The sequence below is a fragment of the Haemaphysalis longicornis genome, unplaced genomic scaffold, assembly GCF_048455015.1.
Source record: "Haemaphysalis longicornis isolate Haplotype H1 unplaced genomic scaffold, Haemaphysalis longicornis Haplotype H1 scaffold_10, whole genome shotgun sequence".
Lineage (NCBI taxonomy): Eukaryota > Metazoa > Arthropoda > Arachnida > Ixodida > Ixodidae > Haemaphysalis > Haemaphysalis longicornis.
Window position 1 is genome coordinate 62,258,153 of NW_027526204.1, and position 26,193 is coordinate 62,284,345.

General features: G+C 48.5%; 1 protein-coding gene across 1 annotated transcript in view; it reads right to left on the reverse strand.

Annotated features, from left to right (window-relative positions):
• The window catches only part of LOC144158632 (muscle calcium channel subunit alpha-1-like), a 649,353-nt gene that overhangs the window by 268,366 nt on the left and 354,794 nt on the right, over positions 1-26,193 (reverse strand). The gene's annotated exons all lie outside the window — the stretch shown is intronic.

Below are 26,193 nucleotides of genomic sequence, written 5' to 3' on the forward strand. Positions count from 1 at the left end.
CAGGGGTTTTACGCCGTTTATCACCACGCGTTCCGACATCGCCTCGACGTCACTTAAGCACGTGACCACCCGACTTCGTCGCCACCATTTGAGACGACCTCGGTGGAGTACCCGGGAGATCTGTGGGCGAGATCGCTCATCACGTGACCTGCCTGCCTCGTAGCCGGTCTGATCGACGTCCGTCGTAGGGTGATGAAGCAAACACCGGATACTCTGGGTAACGTGGTTATTACGGATTGCCCAATCAGAACGGAGCAGCTGGTATTAATGGGCTCGCTTTGCGCCGCAGATTGGGTCACTGACTCTGGCTACCCTGAATGGGTAACTCCGGGCCAGTTCGCATGAAGCCCGAAGAGCAGTTGTTGAAATAAAGGAAGCGGGCCCAGAATCGAGTGCGGCCGTTGTGTGCGAATCCAAATTGCCGCGGTGAAAATTCCCTGAACAATTCAAATTATAAACGCCAATGACGTAATTGATTGCTCAAAAGATATCCTAAGCGGAATTGTGATCCAAATATCAAGCTCCCGTTTAAATTTAACCGTTTAATCAAGCTCTTGTTTAAATCGGTGTGGTGATTATGGCGCCAGTTTTGTTTGCTACTTGTTTGTTTTTTCTTGCTTGACCATAAGGGGGACTCCCACTTTAAATAAAAGAATATGATGCGTGCAGCTAATTTTCCCGCCGCTAAGCATGACGGCAAAAAAGTGAAGTGTCCTTTCTCGCGTATCACGTTTAGGTAAGCCAGCATTCCCGAGATCGGGGCTCCTGAGTGAGCAGCGTCAGAATCTGAAAGGAATCGTATGTCGAAGCATCGGTAAGAGTTCTTCTAACCCAGTTGATGACTCCACTGTCGACCTTCTTGGTGGTAGTCCAAACAACAGCGGCCTACTCCACAACTGGGTGGTAGAAGATCAAGAATAGCTTCAGGAAAGGCCCAGCAAACGATGACCAAGTGCCGGCAAGCTGACGGTCTCGCAGGCCCCGACACCAGCTGTATAACCACCCGTTTATCGATAAATTGATGAATGGTCCCATAAGCGAAAAAGCCAACGTCCGGCGTCGGCGTACTTGACAGCAAAATAGCCCCTGAACGACTTGCCTTTGGAGCTTTCCATAGCGCGAGGTATTCCATAGCACGCGTATCAACTCATAAGTAGCGAAATGTGGCCGTCGACGCTAGTCCACCGCAAATGACGTAAGGTAGCGGAAGAGAGTAGCCAAGCCTGCGAACAGACAGGCAGCGGAGTCCACTTCATCCTATCTTCAACTCTCCAAATGCATGGAAGCAGGAACGAGCAGCAGCACAACGCGTAAGAGGCAGATCGAAGCCAATGGAAAGCGTGATTTGGAAGCGGACCGCGAGAGCAAACCGCGTCAAGCGGCGAGAGGATGGAGGCCTTCGAGAAGTGGGGGGCGGAAGTAAATTGTCTGAGCCGTTCATTCGTACATTAATGCTCTCCCATTAAGACCCTTGAAAAGTGCTTATGTGTCCTAGGACGTTTTTTTTTAAATCAAAAGCACACCAGGAAGAGTAGTTCCGAAACTTTGGGAAGAAAGGCGTCCTTGGGAAAACTTTGGGAAAACAAGCACGTGGTAGCCTCACTTATGTAACATTCTACGGTTTGGCCGTGCTAATAATAATCGCTTTCGTCCTTGCATAAGTCACTAAGTTCATCGACATCTCTCTGGAAAGACGTGCGAACACTAACACATGAAACGTCAATAAAGACATTTCGCATAAAAAAGGTAGCTTAAAGGCTTAAAAATAACCTCGTGACCCTCCTTCGTTATGCCTTATAATAAAGGGACTCCTCCTGCCCAGTTCCAGGAATGTAACAGGACCGAACACGCGAGCGCTGATTTTAAATGTAAATAATAAAACTTCCTGTGCTGGTAAAGAACAGTTTCTCCGTAATGGGGGAGCGGGGTGGCGCAAAACATCAAAAGTATTGGTCAGGTCGAAGCATACGCCAATTTCAAGCTGAAATGAGTGCGGACAGGTACGGACACCCGCCACATAAAAGTAGCAAGGTAAGTGGCAGAAGGATACAAAAACCCAACAACATACTCTGCTGTCCGGACCTTTTGGCCCTGAAATCTTAGATCTCAGATTCCTCAGAATGGATTCGCAGAGCTTGGACGCGGCAGCCACCAGAAAAATGGGTCGGTAGGTATCTAACGTGAACCTGTGTGATTTATAAGCAATTACAAAGCTTGCTGCATTCCTTATAGCGGTATTAATCCTGATGGACGCGTTTGAATTGAGTTTATTGTATGTACAGTAACGAAGAAACCAGCATGCACGTATAATTTAACAACAGCAACAATGATGATGTGCTGGGAAAAATGAACAGCAGAAATAACCCACGTGCTTGCATTGATTTAAGAACCCCCCACCCGGCACAGATCAATTCGATTCACGTTTGCACTCAACTTGGCCAGCACCCATAAGGCTGAGCCGTTTCTATGCAATAAGGGCGAGTGAAAAACGGCAGCAAGGTGACCAGGTAAAGTTCCCTTTTTCAGCTTTTGAATACGAACTGCTCCTTTGCTCCGTCCGCCTCAAAGCAGGAGACGGACGGAGCGGCGAGGTAAATTGGGCTACTTTTTCTTCCTAGCTCAAACGTAAAGCGCATCAAGAAGTCCGGGTTCCGGAAGGAGGAATTATGGACCGTTCAATGAAATTTCACTAGCCACTCTGACGGCGCGAAGGGGGCTTTGGCTGGGTGGCCAACGCAGCGAAACGCGCTTCGAAAAGGTGGCTATTTTCGTCGCGAATGGAGGTGTCGGTGCAGTCGGGTGACAAAAATGCCTACGTTCTGTCAGGATGAAGGAAGCGACGATGAAGCACCCTTCAAACAAGCTGGCTTAAAGTGTCACCGCAAATTAAAGCCCCGCCAAACAGCCAACGACGCCTCTTCTTGAAAGAGAAGGCAGCCAAGCGGAAATTCTCGACGCATCTTAATCTACGCGGTGTCGCCGAAGCCCCACACGTAAGGACGTTGCCGCGGAAACCCCTTCCGCGCGTTGTTACTCTGTCGCCCCGTTATTTACCGGGGCGATTTTTTACGTCTCCGCTTTCTGCCACCTCCGGGGAGGAAGGGGCTTGGCTTTTGGCTTGCGCTTGGCTTGTACTTGTTTGTGTAGGCTCAGGAAGGCAGCACTGTCCTCCGGAAGTTCGCACGACCTGCTTTATCTCGCGAAAGGTAACTTTTGCTTTCATTGCCGAGGTAGCGACGTGGAAGCAAAATGATTCCTTCCCTCCAGCTCTCTCCACCTCTCCCTCTATTTCTTTCTGCCTTTCTTTATTCTCGTAGTTCATCGCTTTTCATCTGCGGACGACAACGAGCCAGACGAAGACAACGCGAGGCTCAAAGAGGCTGCGCAAATCAACTTATCTCGTACTCAAGGTAAAAGAAAAGAATGAAGCAACTACCACAAGGCCCGGATGAAATTAGTAAGCGAATGACAAAGACGAGCGAACGGAGCTATCGCGGAGGGGCGAGGAATGAGACGAGCTTCGAAAGGTCGTGACGCAGAAAAAAGGGACAAGTCTTGAAGGAGGACGAAGCCACGCGGGCCGTAGTTAAGTAGCGGCTGTTAGTTTTTTTTTTCTTTCCCGCGTGCTCTTCTTTCTTTTTTATCAAGAAACGTTCACGTCCCATTTGGCTTGCCCCTCCCAGAAGATTTCAGCGTTTGAGCTTATTCGATTTTCGGTCGAACGGACCTTCTAGAAAGCAGGCATACGCATCGCATTACTGCGAAAGACGGCTGTACTGTTGCTTGTGTTTCTTCTTTGAAGATACCCCTGGAAGGACCAATGAAAACTCATATTCTCTCCCTCTATCTCTTTTTTTTTTCTTCGGTTCAAACCTATCCTGTCATATTCTTTTTCGCTTCCCTTGAAGTTCGCTGTCTAAATGCCTACCGTAAAGGACGTTGCAAAAAATAAAAAAGGGCCCTATCAAATCCAAATCTACCGGATTCCCGTGAGGTACTAGGCTCGACGATGGTAATTAGTAGCCTCCCAAGACGCAACTAATTATACTGCCGAGAAGTAGGCAGCACTCCTGAACTTCGCCTAATGGAGAAGTCCTCACGCCCACGATGTCCTTCGCCTGCAGGCGCCAAGAAAAAGGTACGCGAACGTTAAGCCCGGAGAAGATTGTGTCTTTTCTCTTTGCGAATTCGGGGGAGAAATAATCCTCTCCCCGAAATTCGCAATTCTGTCCGGCGAACGTTGCGGTGTTCGCTTTTCAGGAACTCGTTGTTTGCAAACCTAGTTACATCTGTCATGGGCGAATATTTTTGCGATCCTGGAAAAACAAATTTCTATCACGGCGAATATCTCCGCATGCACTCACACTTATACAACAGGCCAAAACTCTACCGACCATTCACATTGTTTTGACGCCTCGTAATGCCTCCCTCCCAGGGAATAAGGCGGCTCACGCCGCTGCCTGCGACATTTTACACCGGAGGCCGACGACACACCTCCAAGCGCCTCGGCCAGCCACTCAGCTCCAAAAAAATACATGAACATTTTGTACTACTATCGCCGGGAACACCTCATTTACCCCTTCCTCCCCTATCCCTCAATACACAAGACTCTCGAATCTGGCGCAGAATCCAAACACAGACTTACTACAACATGGCAATTTTGCATCATATTTCACCAACTGTTTTTCTCTACAACTGCACAACATGCAATACACCAAACACCACCTATCACCTCGTATGGGAGTGCGTCAAACATCCCAACCCAATTCCTTCACCTACATTGGAGCAGTGGGAGCACAGGCTGACCAGCTTCCAGCTCGAGGATCAGGAGTACCTGATCTCCCGGGCGAGGGCTGCTGGGGGGCCTGAAGGCGGCCTGGACTAAGGCCACCACCCACTCTCCTTTCCCCCTTATTTTCCCATTAAAAAAATGTTATTCCTCCCTCTCCTCTTTTCGGGAAAGGTTCTTCAGCCTGAAGGATAACGCTCACCTAGCTGGGCAGTCGGAAAAGTTTGGATGCCCCAAACATTTGGCAATTTGGCAAGCTGAGAAAATTGATCGCTCTGCCGCATGAGTGTCGCAGCGGCACCAAATTCGCAGGTAAATTCCTAATGTGCAGTACAGCCTATACTCCTCATAAAGGTCTCATTTTTTTCTTTTTTCATCCAAGAATTTAAATCCCATCTTCCTCCGAGAATTCAACAGATAATGTAAGCATCTGTAATTGCGAATGTCGCACACTCACTTCAATCAATCAATCAATCAATCAATCAATCAATCAATCAATCAATCAATCAATCAATCAATCAATCAATCAATCAATCAATCACTCAGTTTTTTATCTCAGTAGGATCAGTGTTAGAGACCATGAAAAGCAAGCCAATGAACGTGCTTGACGAGATCCACGGCCCCACGTACAAAACATTTTCAAGCTGAAAAACAGAAGGAGAAATAGTGTATGAACATTGTGATGACGCAGGAATCCCAGCATGGCATGCACTGCGGTGGAGTTTACTAGAAGAAGAAGTTCGCGAATTGCCCAAAAGGCCCGCATTTCTATCATGATTTTAATATCACGGCATTGCGTTAGACACGCGGAAAAAAAACGGTACGTGAAATAACACATAAACAGCGGCACGCACTAAATTCAGCCCGTTAGCACCCTAGCTTCGGTGCCGCGGCTGCGTTTGACATCCTCCTAGGGCAGTTGAAGCGAGAATTCGAGAAACCTAATTTCACGACTACCTCGACGCCGCCAGCGGACCTACTTTTGGAGAAACGCACTGCGGGGAAAATAATATCCTCATTCACCTGGCTTCCCCTTTCTTTGTGGGCTGGAACGCCCCGTTGCTTTGTCCTACCAACGCGAAACTCGTTAAAAGTGCTTAAAGCACGTAATCCTTTCCTGCGCTGCATGCTTTCGAGAATCCCCCCCCCCCACCTCTCATGAGTGCGTCCGGCGTAAACTCTTCAAATGAAAACAAAACAAAACAAAACAAAAGGCGGTAACTGAATGCCTCTGAGGCTGGATAAGGGGCGTACGTCCACTAATTAAACAGACACCGTTTTAAGGCCAAAGCAATGTTAAATGGAAAGCTCTCTTAGTGGGACGAATGGCGCCCTGTCAAAAAACTACTGCATTTCCCTGTAGACCGGTTGGTCGACCGAAAAGCTCTCATAACATTTCCGGACACGCGGCGCCTCCGTGAAAAAGTGTTTTCATTCCCAGCGGTTATTGAGAATCGCGAAAAAGGAACAGGGTGTAGATAAGACAATACACGCGCATCGATCATGAAGGAAGAGTACAATAGTAAACGTTTATCTCATAAACAACTTATCGGTATATATTTAGATTTTTCATTGATGCGTTTACTTAGTTCGCGAGAACTCGTCGCTTGGGTTTGTTTTTCGTCCGCGATTTGGTTCTTTGGAGGAATAACAATCGATTGGATGCACTCATATAGCGAAGGTTTTGGCGCACTTTTAGCACAGTTTTGATCTGAGAAAGCTTTCGAGCGTCTGTCAACTTTCTTTAGGAAGGAATGTTAAATTTTTATGCCTCCCCATCAAACGTGAAAAGTGACCGCGCCGTCGTTGGCGGCTTCAAAGCGAATGGTATTAAAAGCCACGTGATCAAAACGGCGGGGGCTGCGCTGCGGAGGACGACGGCGGCGGTGCATTGGCGCAGGTGCTTGGCTCTCCAATTCCCACACGTAAGCAGTGTTAAGTTCCTCTGGCTAATGTTTCAATAATTCGGCTGCGCAAAATATTCCTGTTCTAATCGCGTGCCGTCCCGTGTTCATCTCACGGGGTGCACTTCGCAAGGCTTTTAGGTAGCGTCCAGTAGTGAAGAGGGGGGGGGGGGGGGGAGGGGGGGCTCTTCAGCACTGCTGGATTTTTCCACTCATGAGGCATATATACCTTTCGCAATAGCACAGCCGACCAGTGGGGCTGAGGGGGGAGGAACCATAAAAGTTCACTTCTATATAGTGGGCATCTTCTACGCATGGGGCGTGCCCCTGGTTGTCCGTTAGGCAACTGAAATACTGGCTGTACAACGGCAGTCTTATCAGTGATGAAATCGCTGAATTTGACATATCTGCCCACAATTGGTGCTGTGTTACAAAGGCGAGTGGCTCCTACAACTTACCGCGATAGCCACATTGTCCTCCCCAATAAAAAAAATGCACCGTGCACGCGCTGTTTTCGGACCGGGATAACCTCTACGTGCATTTAATCGCTCCAAGTGTGAACGCCCACCTCGCTTCGCCCGTTGAGTTATAACTGCATCCTAAGGGTGCCTAAATCAAATTACAGTTTCACCTTCTTAACCGATTTAGAAGCTTTCGCCAGAGAGATAAATGACACATCAACTCCCTGAGGTGGCAAACAGGCGCTCGTTTCCATATCAAGAAACGTAAATACAGTCGATCCCGGATATATCGAACTCCAAAGGAATCAATCGCAAAATAGTTCTATATGGCGACAGTTTGATGTAAAATTTTTTTCTATATTGCGTAAATTTCCAAGGGGATGTTCGGACTGTTTGATATGTGCACTAATCTCGATACATCCGGGATCGACTGGATTAGCGATGGAGACATGTCGCCATCAAAAAAGATCTTAAAAAGGGGCAAAAAGAAGTTACAGCGCTAACCGGGTGCACTGCATATCTGTGCATGCTACAAACGGTACTACACTGCAAGCTAAATGGGAGTATGAGGTCTTGTACAACCCGCCTGCCTTCTAACTAGCTCTCATTTCGAAAGATCAACCAGCTACAATCGACAAAGTTAACTGATGTACGCGCAAATTCGGCCTTGAAACACAACGTGAGCTGAGCCATACTCGCAGGAATTGGGCTGTAAACGCACCGGGAACGTGATTTTGTGTACGGATACATGTACTGTAATCGCAGCCACGTTTCTGCTGTTCCGTGCGTTCTCACAACTTTCAGACAATTTCCTCCGAGTCGCCGTGTACTTAAACAATCAGCTGGAAGATCTGGCTTCGCTCTTCGTCGAAACTATTAGTCAGAGTTATGATCCTGGGCATCGTATGGAGCTCATTAAAACTTATTTATAATGAACGCGAAGAAAAAAAGCTACCCTCTATTCCCGACACGGTAAAGACAACTTCAGCGCAGCGAAGTTCGGTCGTAACTACACCCACACGCTGCCCGAGAGAGTCAACAGGGGGTCATCTTGAAAGCTCGTAACGCAGGGTTCGTCGTGGGTAGTGGGCGGTATGCGTCGAAGACTTTTCTACGCCCCCATCGCCCTCCCTCGCGAACTACGCAGGCCGGGTGAAAATGTGAAAACACCATCGTGATTAAGCACCATTCAGTAAGACGCGGCCTCATCGCAAAAACACTCAAGCGTAGCCTCAATTCGAGCGCACCGCGGACTACTCTCCAACCTCTCTAATCCTCGGTTCCGTCACTGCGGAACCAACCGTGTTTGTTCCGCTTAGTTGCCGCGGAGGCATGTCCGGAAAACCACACCAAGAAAAAACGAAGCGCCGTTTCCTTCAACCTTTGATGATCTTGTTTCCGTCTTGACTGTTTGCAACCTCTACTGCTCCCTCCTTCGGCGAAGGCAAAAACCACGCCCCGGTCTCGACTGCACCTTAAGCGAAGTCATTGTAGGTGTCGTCCGAAAGCAAACCGACCACACGAACATGGGAACAAAGGAAAACGCTCCCGATGAAGAAAGAAGACTCCGTACTAGGGGTTCCGTTCGGTTCCTCAAGCTTTGTTCGTAGTTTTGCCATTGGTCCTAATCTATTTTGTCGTCCCCGCAACGGGTAGTGGTTTGCCGTTCTCCTACCGTCTTCCTCCTCCGGCTAATTTTCGTCGGCGGCGGCGGCCCGCTCAACCGCTGGTCGGAACACCGGCCGACTTACTTCTCCTTACACCCGATTAGCGCTGGTTCACTTGCCCGTGCAATCAGGAAGACCGCGACTCCACCGCTACTCTGTCTCCCGCTTTTATTCCCCTTGCCTTCAGTTTCTTTTTCTTCCGCTGAACAACCAATAATGTCCCTAATCGTCTTCTTTTGTTTCCTTTCCTCCTCGTGTGCTTCGATGTGTTCCGTGTTTTCGCTTCGGGAGCTTAGAATGCAAGAAAATTCCAACTGCGAGAAGCTGGGAAGCTGGAAGGAACACCGACCCTCCACTGGGGCGATCTCAGAAAGCTCCTTTATGCTGAGTGCATCTAATTTACTGGTGATGTTCAAACTTTTAAAGCCATCACTGAATATCCCAGAAACTGCGTTATTACTTTTCACTCATTGTCAATCGTTAGTGATCCACTTTGAAGGCCACAACTTCTTTGCCTGATCGTGCTCGTATTATTGCCCTGGACCCGCATATTCAGCGTACTCTTTCATTAGGCCTCCCACGGTCTGATGCGACCGTTCTTTGTCGTCTCTGGATTGCAGTCGCATTCGCAAATGCTTACTCCTATTTGATTGAAATGGCAGCCAGTGAGGCGTGCGAAGTCTGTGACACACCAGAGGCCATACGACATGTCCTATGCGAGTGTCCACGTTTTTTATGAGAAAGAAGCCAACTCTCTTCAACTTTACGGAAGCTAGACTCTCGGCGCCCGTTCCCTAAAGATAAAATGCTGGGCCACCAGCCTTCTCCGTTATTTACGCACGAGGCGACAAAAGCGCTCCAGTGTTTTCTAAAAACGACGGCCCTGCACAGAAGACTGTAGCACAAAAGGCTACCCTCTATGAACTCACTGAACTTTTTTGTCGCATAGTGTCCTACCGCTGGGTACACCACATTACGCTTTCTGTACCTTTGCCGTTCTTCTTCTGTTTTCCTCTTTTTCCTCATTGTTTCCCTTCCTCACGTGTAGGATAGCATACTAGGCCGTAGCCTTGTTAACATTCCTGCCTCTTCTTTACCGTCTCTCTCTCTCTCTCTCTCTCTCTCTCTCTCTGTCTCTCTCTATCTCTCTCTCTCTCTCTCTATATATATATATATATATATATATATATATATATATATGTGTGTGTGTGTGTGTGTGTGTGTGTGTGTGTGTGTGTGTGTGTGTGTGTGTGTATCATGTCGCTAACACCTTGAAGCTGCCATTTTTTTCTTACGAGGAAGCTGCGAATACAATAACACGGGGACTGCTCGGTGCGCCACGCGAGTGTCGAACACTCCATTTTACACCGCGTATACGCGCTAACGGGATGCGCCCGGCAGCGAATGCTGCGCCGCCGTAGCCAATGCCACCACCGGCTCGGGGCTCGGCTTGACGCCACCGTTGCCAGCAGGCACTCTTTCATTCTCGGTTCTCCTCTAACTCTGTCCACGGATAAACGGCAAATTTTCGCGGACATTCCCAATCAATGCTCACGCGCTAAAAGGCGTTATTTTCATCGTTACCGAGTTTTAAAAAACGCAAATATCGCCTTAACGATCAATATAACTCGTAAAAGCTTAAACGCCCTCTTTTTTAAACTAGTTTGGCAGCCTCGCCCTCTTTTTTAAACTAGTTTGGCGGCCTTGTGGGAGCTCTAAGGGATGTCATAAAGGCGGAACAAGATCCCCCAACAGCCTGGCACTGCAGCCCGCTCTCTTTTGGACGCTATTTAAAGAAGCAATGTAATATAATCGGAATTTCCCCCCCCCTCACCCCCTCTTCCTTTATTCGTTTCGATAGCTTCTTCCACTTATTTCTGGGCCGTAAGTAAGTTTTGAACATGGCCTTTATAGCGCGCTCTCTATTGTTTTATAGTTCGTCGTCGTCGTCCGAGGAAAGCCCTAAAAGGTGTTAGCTATAAACAGCACCAAATAGAACGCGTTACCGGTTCGGAAGATACCGCCGAATGATGAGAAATTAGACAAGGGAGAACAGGGCTCGTCTTACTCGTCCTCAAAGAGAAGAAAACAACAAAAAAATAAATGAGTCCAAAGAAGTAAATAAGTCTGTAAACGGCCGGAACACGCCATTTCTCTCAATTAGACGCCGACAATTCAACGTCGCCTCGTCGGGTGGCGGAACGGAAATGTCCGGACCGGCTCAAAGTGCAAGAACGAAGACGGGAAAGGACATAGGCGTGGGGAAGTAGTAGGAACCGGAATGACGGAAGAGAGCGCTCGGGTAGAATGCGGCATTCCCGAGAACGGTAAAGGAGGAGGAGGAAGAGAACGGCGTCCGGGGTTTGGAGTATTAGCATTATTATTACGCGGCAGCTGCGGTGACAGCGAAATTTGGCAGAAGCGTGTTCGGTCGGCAGCCTAATCGATCAATTCTAGCTCGGCGTTTGAAGAAGCAGAAAAGGAACAAAAATAAGGTGTGGGCGTGATTGTCCGCGTGCGAGCGTCGCTTTAGGGCTGACCAAGCGGGCGCGACTTGTAGTTGAGCTGTAGCTGGTGTTTTCGATTCAAATACACGACTGGATGACGGAAAAAAAGGAACGAAACAAAGAAACCCGACGAGTGGCGATAGAAACACCCCCTCGAACACAAGGCCACATCAACCTGCTTCCTTCATTCAAATTACGCGTACTTATCTGTCTCTGACTCCTACCTACGATTCCCTTCTGTCGTTCATGTTAGTCGACGCGAAGAAACGAGATTTAGAATGCGACGCGTCTCACATCGCACTGAAGCTTTCTTTCCTGGTAGGCGTAGACGAACGGGAAAGACAAGGGTTGGAGGAGTGAACGTGGAGGAAAATGGGGTGAGAAGAGGGGAATGAGGAGGGCAGAATGGAGGAAATGAGGAAGTAGAGTCGGAGATCGATCCCGTCCCGCCCTTTTGCTTCCCGCGCCACCGGAAGCGCGGCCGGAAGTCGGAGGACGAAATCCATACACCCGTCGCTCTTGAGCAACTCTCCTGAGAGTCACGCCCCGGACCGGACGCGTTCCACCCTCTTCCGGCCCCCGTTCGAAACACCCGCTCTTTCGTGTCATGTCCAGCGTGTCTTCGTGCCGGGCAGCTCCACAGAACGTGCCAAGCATTTGCCGCCACAGCCCGACAACAAATGTTCTCAGGAAGGCATCTTAAGTGCCCAAAATGGAGCTACATTTATTCAGAGGTTCATGGTGAGAGGATGTGTAGAATTTGTGATGTAGGTGACTGCTTCTGAGATGCCGGCGAGAACAAAAACACGCGAGCAAAATATGCGACCACAGTTTAGTTTCAGGGACCTCAAGATCACGTTAAGCTGCCTCGCACATCACTGTAGTAACGTTCGTTACAACTCCACATTGTTACGCGGCGCAGGTGACGAAAAAATGAAAGCCGTTCCGCTCAATGTGAAAGCTGTCGGAAGTGCAGAGCAATGATTCGTCATAATGGAATGTAGCGCCGTTATCCGCTCCCTGCTACTATCCAATGCTATTCAAATATTCCGCTTCCGCTGTGCTCGCGCGCCCCCCGCCTGAAACTGCACCAGCGGGAGTTCTGTTCTTTTTGTGCTTGCTTTTCCTCCCGCACGTGCAGGCGCTGCACTGCCACTTTTTCTCGCTTACTATCGTAAAAAACCAACCCAACGAGCGTTTCTAAACAAATGAACGCGGGCGCTGTCGGTATATTTTGCCTCAAATGTACCCGCAGTTTTCTTTGCGCTAAACAACGGGGAGATGTATGACAAGCGCCAGCGGTTCACGAGTTTCGAACGCTTATGACTATATGCCACCGCTTTGCTTTCACAGCCTGTGGGTTACGCCGCGACGACAGCCGCTACGACGGAACGCTGGGTGGCGCTACTTGGTTCCAGCGAGCGAGAAACGACGACAAAACGAGCCCCTAAAGTTCTCTGCACTTAAAACGCGTTTGGGTGTACGATGCAGGAACAGAACAAGAATCGCAACTTTCTACCTGTAATACCCAGCTGTCGGTGCAATAACCCTCTGCGCTCCGCCGCGATAACTCTCTTATGCCATTTTTTGGCGTGCGTAGGCCTCTGACTGAATTTAGAGCTTCACTTATGCAGCAACTTCAGCGCGCCCTACCGTACATCCTCCCCCCATAATCAGGATCGTGTTAGCTCTGAGTGAGCGGCTTGGTGAATTCGCTGTCAGGGTTCACTGCCGCAGATGTTGCCCGTTCGAATCAGTCCCGGCCTATGAAAGGCTTTAGCTGCTCTGTGGCGCCAGATCAGAACAAACACAAATTTGGCGCCAGATCAGAAAGCGCGGGAACGTTAAGGCGAGGGGAAGGAGGAACCACGGCGGGGGGCTGGAAAGCGGAGCCGGGGGTGCTCTGATATAGATCCGACATGAAGTCCCTCCATCCACTGCTCTGCCGCCTCCTGGCCGTAGCATTTTCGCTGTAGGCAGGGCTTATAACGTAAGAACACAGGCGCCAGGAGATAACCGAGACGTATGATGCACGCTATCGCGTTTAAAACGTCCCAGATTGTGGCAAGTTTTTTCTTCATTTTGTTTTATCGTGAGGAAATTAAAGAAAGTGAGAGGTCTCGACGTTAGAAAACGGTCGGCAGAGTCTCCATTTAGAAAGCGTGCAGGAGTACGGTGTACAACCGGGAACGATTACGAAGTAGTTTAAACAGAGGACAAAAGAAATAACAGACGCGAACAGGGCCCAAAATGCTCTCCCTTTCATGATTTATGACAGGTCGTGAGATCACAGAGTACACAGGACGAAATAAATAAATAAATAAATAAATAAATAAATAAATAAATAAATAAATAAATAAATAAATAAATAAATAAATAAATAAACTGCCGAATCCACGAACTCATAAGTCGTGCATAAGTTTCAGCTAAGATTTTTTAAGAGTTTTTGGAAAATAAATGCAATGGCACGTCGTGCCGAAGCCCCAGACGGCGCGGAAAATTTGCACGGCAAGAGGGCAAATTGTTTTACGCGACACTAGGACGATTCTTCTTTTTTTTTTTTTTCAAGTGCCTTGTTTAAAAACTTTGTCGGTGGCACGGGTGACCTGCTAACGACGAAATCTGTGCCTTGATTTATAATAATTTATCCATATTGTCCTCTGTTCGTCGGTTAAGGTGACCTGCTAACAATAAGCGTTTATAATCGAAAACTTGCATTCATGGCGTGTAAAATAACGCAACATACCTGAAAGGCTCACGCGGCAAGATGGAATAAATAAACATCTTACAGCCATTTTGTAGGTTGAGTACCTTGCTTACAGCGACTTCATTTTGGGCCTTGCATTGAACTATTTCCTTTCTTCGCTGTGAAGAAGGCGAGAAACAGAAACTCCCACGCGTCTATATTCGGCGCACGTCAAAAATTCCTAGGCAGTCTAAAATCATCCCAAGTCCTCTACTACAGCGCACCTCGCGGCCCCAGTGGTGTATCGGCGCGTAGAATATCTAAATTTTTTTCTTGGCTATGTGCATTTTTTTGTCTTCACGTAGCGAAGACAATGTTGCCTCTATTCCTGCCGTCCCCAAAATAAACGATAATTAATTATTCTGCAATGAATCTCTTTAAATATACTAATTACTATGAATGTCATTTCATGTCGACGCTTAAAGGGTAGCTACCATAGAAATGATAAATTAGGCTCCCAATTTTTCCATTCCTGATACTTCTGATTTTACCTCGCTATTAATGACGAGAGTGAACCCTTAATTAATTATGAAAAAGAGACCTTATCGATCAAAGTGAAGTTTATGTTTCGTTGCTGTTCTATCGAGCGCGCTTTGTTCGATAAAGAAAAAAAGCTGATCGACTGTGCGGCACTCGGTGTCCGCACTGGGAAATTAATTACAATCTACTCTGACGCGTGCAGTGACACCCTAGTATTTTTATTTTCTACCAACTTCTTTAGCACCCCGGAATGTTTTCATTCGCGTTGCTTTTTTTTTCCTACCGGAAAGGTCATGCAAATCATCTGAGAGGTCAGAAAACGACTCGAATTTGCGATAATGAGTGAGCTTTCAGCGAATCAATAGAAAATAAAGATGGGAGCTCGCTTTACCACGCCGAAAAATAACGTGAGCGCGATCAATAGCGTACACACGGCAGTAACGCATCAGCACTCACTACCTCCCCCCCCCCCCCCCCCCCAATTTTCTGGGAAATATTATAGGGTAGGATTTCATGTGTTTTTCATGTCGGCGAACAAAAAGTCAAGTACTTTGAAGCACGACGCATTTTATAGCGGGACACGTTGGAAAAGGAGCGTACTGATGTGTATGCTAATAGCACGCCGTCACCCCCAAACAGACTTATCATCTATTAGATAGGCATTTTGAGTTGGTTCGCTATCAATTGACACCATTTTCAAGATCAAAACATAATTTGAACTTCAATTTATACATCTGAGTGAGTGGACATGCATTTTGAATCGATTATTTTTGAATAGGCGTCGTTTTAGAGATTACTGGGATCTCAGGTAGATAACAATTTCTCAAACGTTTGTTGCTGTGCGACCCGCGTCGTCCTTCTCTGCGTTATCGCCGCCCTCTCATTGACGGCGTTAAAAGCGCTTGCGTGTCTAGTTTTTCGGTATAGTCCGGGTTCAAGCTCCTATGGTATTCCACCCTCACCGAGTGGAATTACTCATGACTTCTGTTTTACTTTATTTTCCTTCAATGCGGCACTCAACTTCATCAATGTTTCGCTCGGGGACCGGCTAACATTTCGCTAGCAACTCCGATTTGTTACCTTTGACCTTCACCGCAGGGTAGCTGTGTTCGCTGTGAAGCACCCTTTAAGGGCAAAAGTAACCTTCCTTTTATTTAGGCAGATCATTTCGCCCGGAATTGTGTATAAGCTAGTGCTTCCACAATACAACAACGACCTCCTCTCGTAGCCCGGTAACAACCTTGCAGTTGATCAATTTTTCTTCGCGACGAATTAATTACGAATTATTTCTAACCGTGCTCCAATTTCGACACTGCTTTGCGAGCTTCGTAGTGTCAGAACAGCAGCGCGCGTTTTTTAACGGCGAATCTGTTTACCGAATTGTAATTTTTCGCGTCCGCAGTTACAAATACGAAAATACAAATACGTGAGCGCGGAACTCGGGGCTACCGCCCGGCAGTTAACAAAACCAAGAACATGCCTAGCGCTCGTATGTGCGGGCCTCGTGACGACCGCCCAGCGCCCCCTTCCCACGTTAGTTAAACCAAGCATACCCACCTAGGGAGATTAGCAAAGATTGGTTAAGAAATCTTCAGCGTTCGCCCTAATCAAGGCAACCTTGGATAAAACCAGCGCGAACTCAAAGACGAAGGAAGTGCAGCACAAGGACAGCCGCTGGAAGGCAAAGGCAAAACAACACTTGCAAGGCAACACTTGCTCGGAACGAGAAAGACACGTCATAGCGCACGCCCCTCCAAAGTGATGTCCAACGATTAACACTTCAAAAAAAATGAAAGAAGCTCACACTTCCAGCAAAAATTATGGAGTAAAGGCCGTTGCGGCAGCGAAGAAGCAAATCGTCTGCAATCATAGACCTCGTGATGGTCGTGAAGCTGCGTGCAGCATCGATACCTTCACGTCTTACGCGTTAATGTGAGCTTCCTCCATTTTTTTTAACACGAAAGCGTTTTATTCCGGGATTCACGAAGATTTCACTTACGTCATATCCATCAAGGAAGTGACTCCAGTACAACGGAGCAAGCGGCCTGTAAAGGGTGCACCCCTGCACACAGGGTCTTCTTGAGGGGAAGCAATCTTTAGTACCGTATAAACCGGAATATAGGTCGAGTTTTTTTTCCAAAAAAATCCGCACAAAAGTCACCCCTCGTCTTATATAGCGGTCATTGGCAGAATGTAAATCGCTGTCTGGCAACAATGTGCAAGTGTAGTCCGTCGCCATCGCCATTCGTGTCGGACTGCTCTCTCGCACTATCAGGCCTTTATTTGCTTTCGCTTTTCTCTAGTTTTTCGTTTTTTACTCGTCTATTGTACGTGCATACGTACATTTCTGTACGTGTATGTTCCGACATGAGTGGCGGCAGTTGACGCCAGTTCACCGTGACGTTTAAAAGCTGGCGGCGACTGAGTCGCCGAGCAGAATGGGAATATGGCGGCGCAACGCCAGTTAGGCGTTTCGGAGAAAAGTCTGCGGTACTGGCGGAGCCAGAAACCTCAGCTGTGCGTGTGCAACCCCCGAAAACGACCGTTCCGTGGACGTCAAGCGGTGCACCCCGAGTTGGAGAACAAACTGGCGGACTTCGTCTGGGAACTTCGCTCACGATCGCTCCGGAGGCCATCCGCGGACCGGCTCCGCGAACTGTACAGTCAGTGGATAGCCAGCGACAATAAAAGGACCCATACGCGCCGGCTGCGACCGTGTCAAGCTGGGTGTCCTTCTCTGGGCAGTCGCTGCCCGACGACATGGTTACACGAGCGTTCAGGAAGTGCTCCATCAGCAACGCGCCTCACAGCATGGAAGATGACAGTGCGAAGCAGTCATCCTCGGACGACTCTGAGAGCTCGGACGAGTGACTTCGGCAGGCATAGTGAGTGGCAGTGACGGACGGGCGTCGAAAAATATATAGACATTGTGTGTGCGCTTCTGTACCGAATTATTTTTTTTGTCAACTTTTCCCACCTCAAGGTAGGGGGTCGACTTATATACCGGGTCGACCTATAATCCGGTTTATACGGTACTAAAGAGTACGTTACACTTCTGGTTGTTCGTTGTCGGGTTTTATATTTTGACAAGAAAGTGTTTTATGCTCGGATACACCAAGATTTCACTGACGTCATATCCGCCACTGAAATGACGCCAGTACAGCTCTGCCAAAGCGACCCGCCAGCAGGACGTCACTCACCAAGCACTCCTACAAGACAGCCGCCGACGCGCAAATCATGCTTCACTGCAGATTTGATCATCATCATTTATTGTACCCTTGAAGGCCCCTTTCGGGGTATTACATAAGGGGGGGGGGAGCTAAATAATAGTACACACATAGCAAAAATACAGACAGTATTACAGGAACAATTCCGACATACATTCATGTAAAGAAAGTAAGGACGCACAGGCATGGAAAAAAGAAATAAAAAAGAGAGAAGGAGGGGGGAGAGAGGTCAGCAATTCCAAGAAGTCCTCCGTTCCCTAGTCCACCGAAAAAACAAAAAAAAGAGCAATGAACTGACTCAGCGCGTCAACCGTATGGCCTTTGGAACGCGTGCCAGTGCCCTACGAACAAGGAGCCAGAAGAGCGCCGGCCTGCCGGCCTGCCTACTCTCACACGGTCAAAAGCCTTTGGCGTCAGTGGGCCGTCTAATCCCCTTGCCCTAAGGACCATGCTACGATGGGCGAAGCACTCGGAGTGGTGTTCCCCACTCTTTGCGCTCAGTACCCCAAAATATTCCCGAGAGGACAAGACAGTTCGAGAACGACGTCCGCAGACAGGGCAAGGAACGCAGCCCCCATCTCCGGACAATGCGAGGTGGCAGACCAAGAAGCTGACCTCGCCGGAACTCCCATCTTCGAAAAAGAGGGAAACTGGAGGAAGTGCCTTTACGTTGAGTCAAGCAATTTACAGCGAACCCCACGGAGCCGCAATGGCTCGCGAGGGACTCCCCAGTCTGAGTAAACACACGAGCTGCGTTCCGCAGAGCGGGGTCCGCTGCACATTTCACTTCGCTGCACATTTAACAACTTTCGTGTTTTACCGATTGCTGTGGCAGAGAAATCGACCAGTGTTTTTTTTTTTCTTTTTCTGCCCGATGCTCAAAATTGAGCTTTACGGTTTTCTTAAAATTAGGCACTGGGATGCACGCGAACACCGTCTGGGCAAATAAGTTATGTGGCCATGGGTACACTGGTGTGCCCAACAACGCTGTGTAAACAGCAGCGGTGCGGAAGGAAATAACGCCGCAGGAAGGACAGAGGGTCTCCACCTCTGAAGGGTGGCGATAAAACACAAGTGCTTGTCGAGTACAAGCTTATCAGTCGCTCTCACGGCTTGGCCGGCAGCGCCAAAAAAACGCCTCCGTTATCTACACATTTCCGGAAATGAGACGAAGAAGCGGAGCGACAGGCAGCGAGAGGAGGAGAAGGTAGATATATGGGGAAGAGAGAAGTTATCTACTTACAGAACTTCAACCCACTCGCCTGCCTTTCTTCAGCAAATGGCGGTCTCGGCCCCTCATGGCTTAAACAATAAAAAGATGACGGTTGTAGCTCTGTTGCAGAAGAAAAGGCTATCGGCTTTCCTATTTATAGTTCTATAGCCCCGCGGAGCGGCCACAGCGCGCTACTAAGCCTGGTTTTTAACATGTTCTTTACCTTTTCTTTTTCGCACGAGGAATCGCCGCCGTGCCAGCTCAACCAGCCGCCAGAGAACTTCCTACTTATCCCGGTCAAGTGCGCTTCCGAGCCGCGCCATCAGCTCGGTGCAATGCCGTCCGAGCCGGCGTTCTTACCCCGTTCGCTTCGAGGGCGCCGAAGGCGCCCTGATGGAATCCTAGCTGCTCCAGCATTCCGTGCGAGCAGTGGGCGCTCATGTCGGCCGTGGGGGCAAGAGAGGACGAACGCAAGTAGACGAAAAGAGCGCCAAACAGGGAACGCTAAGCGCGCCTTGTCCGCTACCAACAGTGCGCGCGCACGCACGCAAGTAAACGCAGCCAATGAACGTGCACATCGCAGGAGTGGATGCCGCCACCTCCACGTAATAGAATCCTCCCGGGCCTCCTTTTTGCTCCCATCTTTTTCCTTTCCCTTTCTTCCGTGTGGGTTCAACAAACGTTTATACTACCACTCTTCCCTTCTAGTTCGTTGCTTTTTTATCCCTCGGCTTCCCCATTCCCCTGTCTCCTGCACTGCCTCTGCCGATACCATTCTCCCCTGTCTCTCTCGCCCTCTTAGGCCTAATCGACGCGACTCGACAGCCTCCCGCTGCCAGGTGAGAACGCTACGCTCCTCATCACGGCGGCCCCATCCTCGGGAGAGCATTGCTAATGCGGCTGCCTAATCGCGTTATACCGGAGACCGAGCGAATGGAGAGGAGACTGGAGAGTGGATCGACGGGTTTCAAAAGGCGCCATCTTGAAATATCAAGAAAAAAAGCAACACGGGAGCACCCACATCAAACGCGGAAGCGCTGAGTACTGTAGTTTGGGGGAGTACAAAAAACGTTACGACGGAGAGGAGAAGCGGAAGAGAGCGGCGGGAAAATGAAGTAGAGCAAAGCGAAACGCGAGTGGCTAGCGCGCACTAAGTTGCCCACCGTAGTGGAGCCGTTGGGGACGTCAGGATACGAACGAGAGCGCAGAGACCTATTTAGCGAGCCGTCGAGGAGACAGGCCTGAGTTATCATCATCATTATCACCATTATCAGTAGCCCATTTGTGTACACCGCAGGACGGACTGTCCCGTGTTCATCCGGTCCTCCCTCCCTTGTGATGCCCTAGTCCATTCTTTGCTTCAGGCTTTTATGACTTAATCACTCAGTTGAATTAGTGGCTTGACTTTACTTTCGGTAGACCAAGTAAGAAGGCGGCAATATAGATACTGCCCAAGGACGCGGGTTCGATTCCTGATGGCGGCGGCCGCTTTACATATGAAGGCGAAAAGGAAAAAAAACCATGTGCCGAGATTCTGACGCATGTTAACAATCACCAAGTGTTTCAAATGAATGCGGAACCCTCCATTCGTGCGCGGTTTATAGCCTAGATGTAGCTTCGGCATATAAAACCACAAAATATATTAATTTTTTTTCTAAATAGACTGTACAAACTGGCTAGCAAGCGCTTTATCACTTCGTGAGCACCCCGTGGGCGTCGTAATCAGCACTGAGTCCCATAATATGGGGATATGTGCTTGCAAGCGGAACCGATTAGCCTCGCGCGCAAAGCACAGTTATTTTAATGTAATCAGAACTGCATGGAGGTAACAAGCAGGATCTGAGTTGCTGAGGATATTATCACGGGAAGGTTTGGAAAAGATGCAGTAGGGCTACGGATAGGATATAATGGGCTCTCTTGCTTCTGCCCACAAAGATGTTTAAGTTCGGAACGTTCTAAGTAGCTTGTCAAAATTTGGCTTGTGTGCGACTGAGTAAGGTTCTCGCTTTCGCGCAACATTGCGCGGTTGGAATAGCACAAACGCCAATTCTTTTTAAAGCGAAGCCTTTTACCTCTACCCCCGAAGGCTTCTCTCGCGACCTTTGGTGTCAACTCTCGCGAACAAATAAAAGTAGTTACTGGCACCGCCAGTGATCGAACCTGGAACGAATTGAAAAACGGAGTGAGAGCCCGTTGTATCTCCGGGCACCACTCCGGGCACCGAGCTCCTCTCCGGGTTTCCATCTGCGTTCACGCTGAATGCCACGTAATAGTGTCACGTGACCTCTCGCGCCGCTGTGCGGAGGCTCCGCCCATGGCACGTGTAGCGGGCGTGTGCGCACCTTGCGCTTGCGCTAGGAGTTATAAAAATTAAAGGAAGCTCACACCAACGCATGGCATCGCACTTCTCCTTCGTCTCTGCCGCCGATCTCGTTGCCTCTCTCAGTGGCGGCAGAGACGGAGGAGAAGTGAGATCGTCTAACACCGGCTTTGCGCTTCCTAAAAAAAGAGTTTTCACTCATACGCTTCACCAATACAACTCAATTAACCAGATTTCATAAATCATGCATTTATTTAACCATAGCAAAGAATATCATTTAGGTAACAAAGGGTGTGGTTAAGTGCATTCCACTTGTTTCTGGTTTCGCTCTTTGTAGAGCCACGTGTGTGAATTCAAGTGACGCCGCATGGGTAACCGTTGTGGGTGTCGCTTACAGCTTCGCTTTCCAAACACCTTCATTAGGTGGATTGGCGCGCTTTTTTTTTTCAATGCACGTACTAGGCGCGGGATCGAAAAGAGAAGGCGTATGAAATGCAAGCTTCAGTGCGAAAGTCCGAAGGTTTTCTACGGGAACCTGTGCACTTTGCTCGGAAAGTCAAAATGTCAGAAAAAAAGAAAAACGAAAAGTCATGAGCCACTCCACTTTAAAGGCGCAGCGAAACTGGCGTGATGTAGAATTATAAAAAATAGGTACGAACTATTGACGGAAGTCGTACAGCGACTAACAGTACCTAGATTTCATTCAGTCTCTGTATTCAGAAGGTCTGATATCGGGTGGATGGACATATCCGTTAGTGGTGCAGAATCGGTGGAAAAGATATTTAAGCAGAGAGTCCTTCCTAAACATGGTAATTTTCAACGTTGCCGCCGTATTGGAGTCCGGACTAAGCGCAGCCTCCCCACTACGACTACTGAAGAAAAGTGATAATTAAAATTTAAAAAACGACCAAATAAAAGAAGCGAGCCCTCAGACAAACAAACACACACAGAAACACACAAACAAACAAACAAACACATAAATACGGACGCCTTGCGCTTTGAAGGCACGTAAAGTCTCGGGAGTTTTTGTTGACCCACATAAAAAATCCATGTAAACGTAGCCATAAACAACTACGCTCTGACAACGCACGACAAGCCATACGGAGTGCAGAACACTTTCCTGTGGCAACAACAGAGGTCCACGCGAAGGCGCAGAATGGCACGTCCAATCGCGTTTTCTGCATGACTGGCCCTGACCGCCCACCGTGATGTAGTCACTCGGAGAACAGGCCGCGAGGGGACAGGCAGCGTAGCGCCTTCGCTACTCCCGCAACGCTACGCTTGAACGGTTCGGCAAAGCCGCAGTTTCGTACGCGTAGGAGTCAGCTTTTACGGGAAAGCTGTTTTGTCGCCGTCGCGGGGCGAGACGGGCGCTCAATTTTACAGGCCACAGCCGCACAGCCGGATTGACATAAATGAATGTTTAAAGTTGGTGCGCTCATGCGTTGCGTATAATTTATTGACCGTGTCGTCGTCAGGAATATAACGCAAGAAATTTCGTATTGAATTTCAACATCCCAATCACAGGTAGCGGTTACGACTCCTGCTAGGTAGAGGTACTAAACAACTTTACAATCCTTTCCTAAAGAAAGTTCCGAGAAGAGCGCGGAAGCTAAAAGTGCTGCCAGTCGATCGTCAGACCTTCCAAGACCGACATCGCAAACGAAGAATAAACCCGTGGGGCGATTTTTTCCGCACTAAATTTTTTGCGCACGGACGACCTAAAGGTATATAGACACGTGGTTTATAAGTTAAACGTGCACTATAGTACTCCTCCTTTACGATCGATGTGTGAACTGTCTTATCTAAAATGGTTCCTTTTTTTACGATTTTGTAGCGTAAGCTACACTGGCCGAGGTTGAGCAGTTTCGCGTGTGCCGTGGAGGGCCGTTCTGCGCAAGCGCGAGGGACATTAGATTGGCTTGGATTGGCTTGGCTTGACTTGGCTTGGATTGGATTTGGATTGGATTAAAGTGGATTGTGTTGGATTGTGCTGCCTCATAGCCGCGGCAGACGCACTGGCGCCGGCGCGTGCCCAGGTGTGCGCCTCAACTGCGCAGTAGCCAAGTCTGACGCTGCACCGGAGCCGCTTGATACCCGTTTCGCGTGCCTAGTCAAGAGCCGTGCTGAGCAGGAGCATGCACTGAATTGCTGAACCTTAGCTCACGCTACACATATCCTGGCATAGCAAAGCTAAGCCACTACTAATTTTTTTTAAGTAGCTGTTTTGACGTAATGGAAGCCCAGTTTCCCGCACGCACCGTGTGTCCAGAGATCTTAGTACAGCTTTTCGGTCAACCAACCTGACTATGCTTTTTAAGAAAGCTTTCGCTTTAATACATTTGGTTCCTGGCAAGCGGAAAACGGGAGTGTCAAGTGGTGTAAGGGCCGGCATTGGGAGCAGAACTTCTCTATAGGAAACTGTACGGTGATTGACACCTACAGTTTTAAGTGCAATGCACTTCTTAAGCGACCCTGAACCTGCGTCCACCGGCGATGTCCGCGCACGTGGAGATGGGCGCGCGCAGCCTGGCCGCTGACATGGCACATACCCACGTGGGGGATTGGCCCGGAATCTCCTCGTCTTCCTTGGCAACGGGGGGAGATGGGCGCGCGCTGCCTGGCCGCTGACATGGCACATACCCACGTGTGGGATTGGCCAAGAATCGGGCGTGAGAAGGGCTAATGCACCCGCTTAAAGGAGTACTGACACGAAATTTCAAAGCTGAGATCCGCTCTAGCAATCAAGTACAACGACAACACAAATAGGTGTCTGTGAATAAATGCATCTTTCTTTCTTTGTAGTTGTGTGTGTGTGTGTGATCTCTCTTTCGCGAACATTACCGAACCGCGCAAATTCAACTCGTGCTTTCGCACTTTCACATTCTTCCCCTCGGGGAAATGCGGGGAATTTTTCTTTTCTTTCCTTTTTCTTTTTCTTTTTTTGCTCGGAGGTTTTATGGGACCGAACTTGTAAAGGAATTCTTCGTAGATGTATTCGAGTCCGTCGTCAGCCGTTTACGGTTTTGAGGGATGCCAGCTGCATAGCCAACGCTCTCTAAATCGTGTTGCAGTGCGCATATCATAAACAAAATTATAGCGCGTTCAATTACTAAGACGACTTCACAACTGCGTGGAGTGCTCGTAATTTCTGTATGCATAGCTTGCATGTGACGTCACCACCGCCCTTCCTTGTGCACTGCTCGGAGCTTTACTAGCGCTGCTCGAGATAAGAGCACCAGGGGCGGTATTCTCGAGTTTTGTCCCTTTTGCGTCCCTTTCAAAAGTGTCCCTTTTGGCAAGCCCTGATTGGCTAAAAGAAAACAACCGGATGTGACGCAATTCAAGCACGGCGGAGCCATGAGCCGTGGCTACTCGGAGCAGACGATTTGGAGCAGACGATTTTTCGTCGTCTTATTGTTGGTTCGTTTGCGGAACAATAAACACATAAAAGATACTCTGATACGGTTTCAGTTCTTTAAAATGCGTCTGCAAGAACAGTTACGGTATTTGAATCAAAGGCCCACTGCTTAACCGGAAGTACGTCACGATGAAAGGGACGCAAAAGGGACGTTTTCAAAAGGGACAGTTACGAGAATACCGCCCCAGATGAGTTCACTGCCTTTCGCCGCAGTGCTGCCGACTCTGGGGAAATTTCCCTAGATCTAGGGGATTTTGGTTGTCTTTGGGGAAAAAGGGAAATTTGTGAACATCTAGGGAATTTTTCGCGGCTACGTGGTCAAGTGGTCAGTCGTGTAATGGTGCCCTTTATTATTTTAGCATTCCTTATTTTTATATATCTATGGATTTCAATTTCTCGATGAAGCGCAGACATCTATTTCCCATAAATGTGCATCCAGCAAAGCTATCGCTCGTACGTTTCACATTGTTGGTAAAAGTTTGAAAAGCACATGACTGATGAATTTTATAAAATTGTTCGCTCGAATGTCTCGTGCACTGCGCCTCGTATATACTTGCGTTCTATTACACGTGCAATGTTTTTTAGTGCAAGATTTTTGTACCAAAGTTGTGTAGCGCCAGATTTCCCGGTTTAGTGACAAATGCATGCATAAAAATCTTTGTGACCGTGTGTAATTCGTTAGTCCTGTTGGGTTCTGTGCGGCAATACTGAGATCGCGTTTCGCCATCGCTTGCGCAATTATTCTCATGTGGCTGCCTCAGCGAACGATTGGGACGAGCGATGGCGGATCCCCGTTGCATCGTTCGTAACGTTGCTCGAAAAAATCGCTCCATATGGTTACCGCTAAACACATTGCCTGCGAGAAAACATCCAATAACCGTATGAAGCAAAAATCTAGAGAAATCTAGGGAATTTCTTCATCCCAGTTAGGGGAACAGGGGCTGCGCAGGTTGGCAGCACTGTTTGGACGTCCACGCGCTTCACCAACATGGCACCGTTCGTGGCGTCAGTGCAAGCTATGGTATAACTTATTCCACTGAGTAGTAGTGAACGTTCCGGAGCTCCCGTCCACTGTCAGCGCATGGGCCCCCACGGGAGGCATATGGCTCTAGGTAACGACTGCGCCTCCCGTCCAACGACAGCCCCATAAAACAACGTTCTACGGCGTCTGACCGCTAAGACGATTCCGTAACCAGCGACGTTTTTCTCAGCAGTTACGTAGATAATGACAAGCTGCAGTTTTAATACAAATGACTTGACGCCGCCACTCTCGGAGCTGTTCCGAATACATCACGAGGTTCGTTGCAACAGCCTTGAAACGGCTTGCAACAGAGTCATGTTAGTCTTCAAAGACAAAACCACAATCCTACCAAGTTTCACCGAGCTAGTTAGTACGATCAAATGCCAGCGTAACGAAAAAATTCCGGGCCATCTCCACTAAGGTGAAACCTTGTGAAG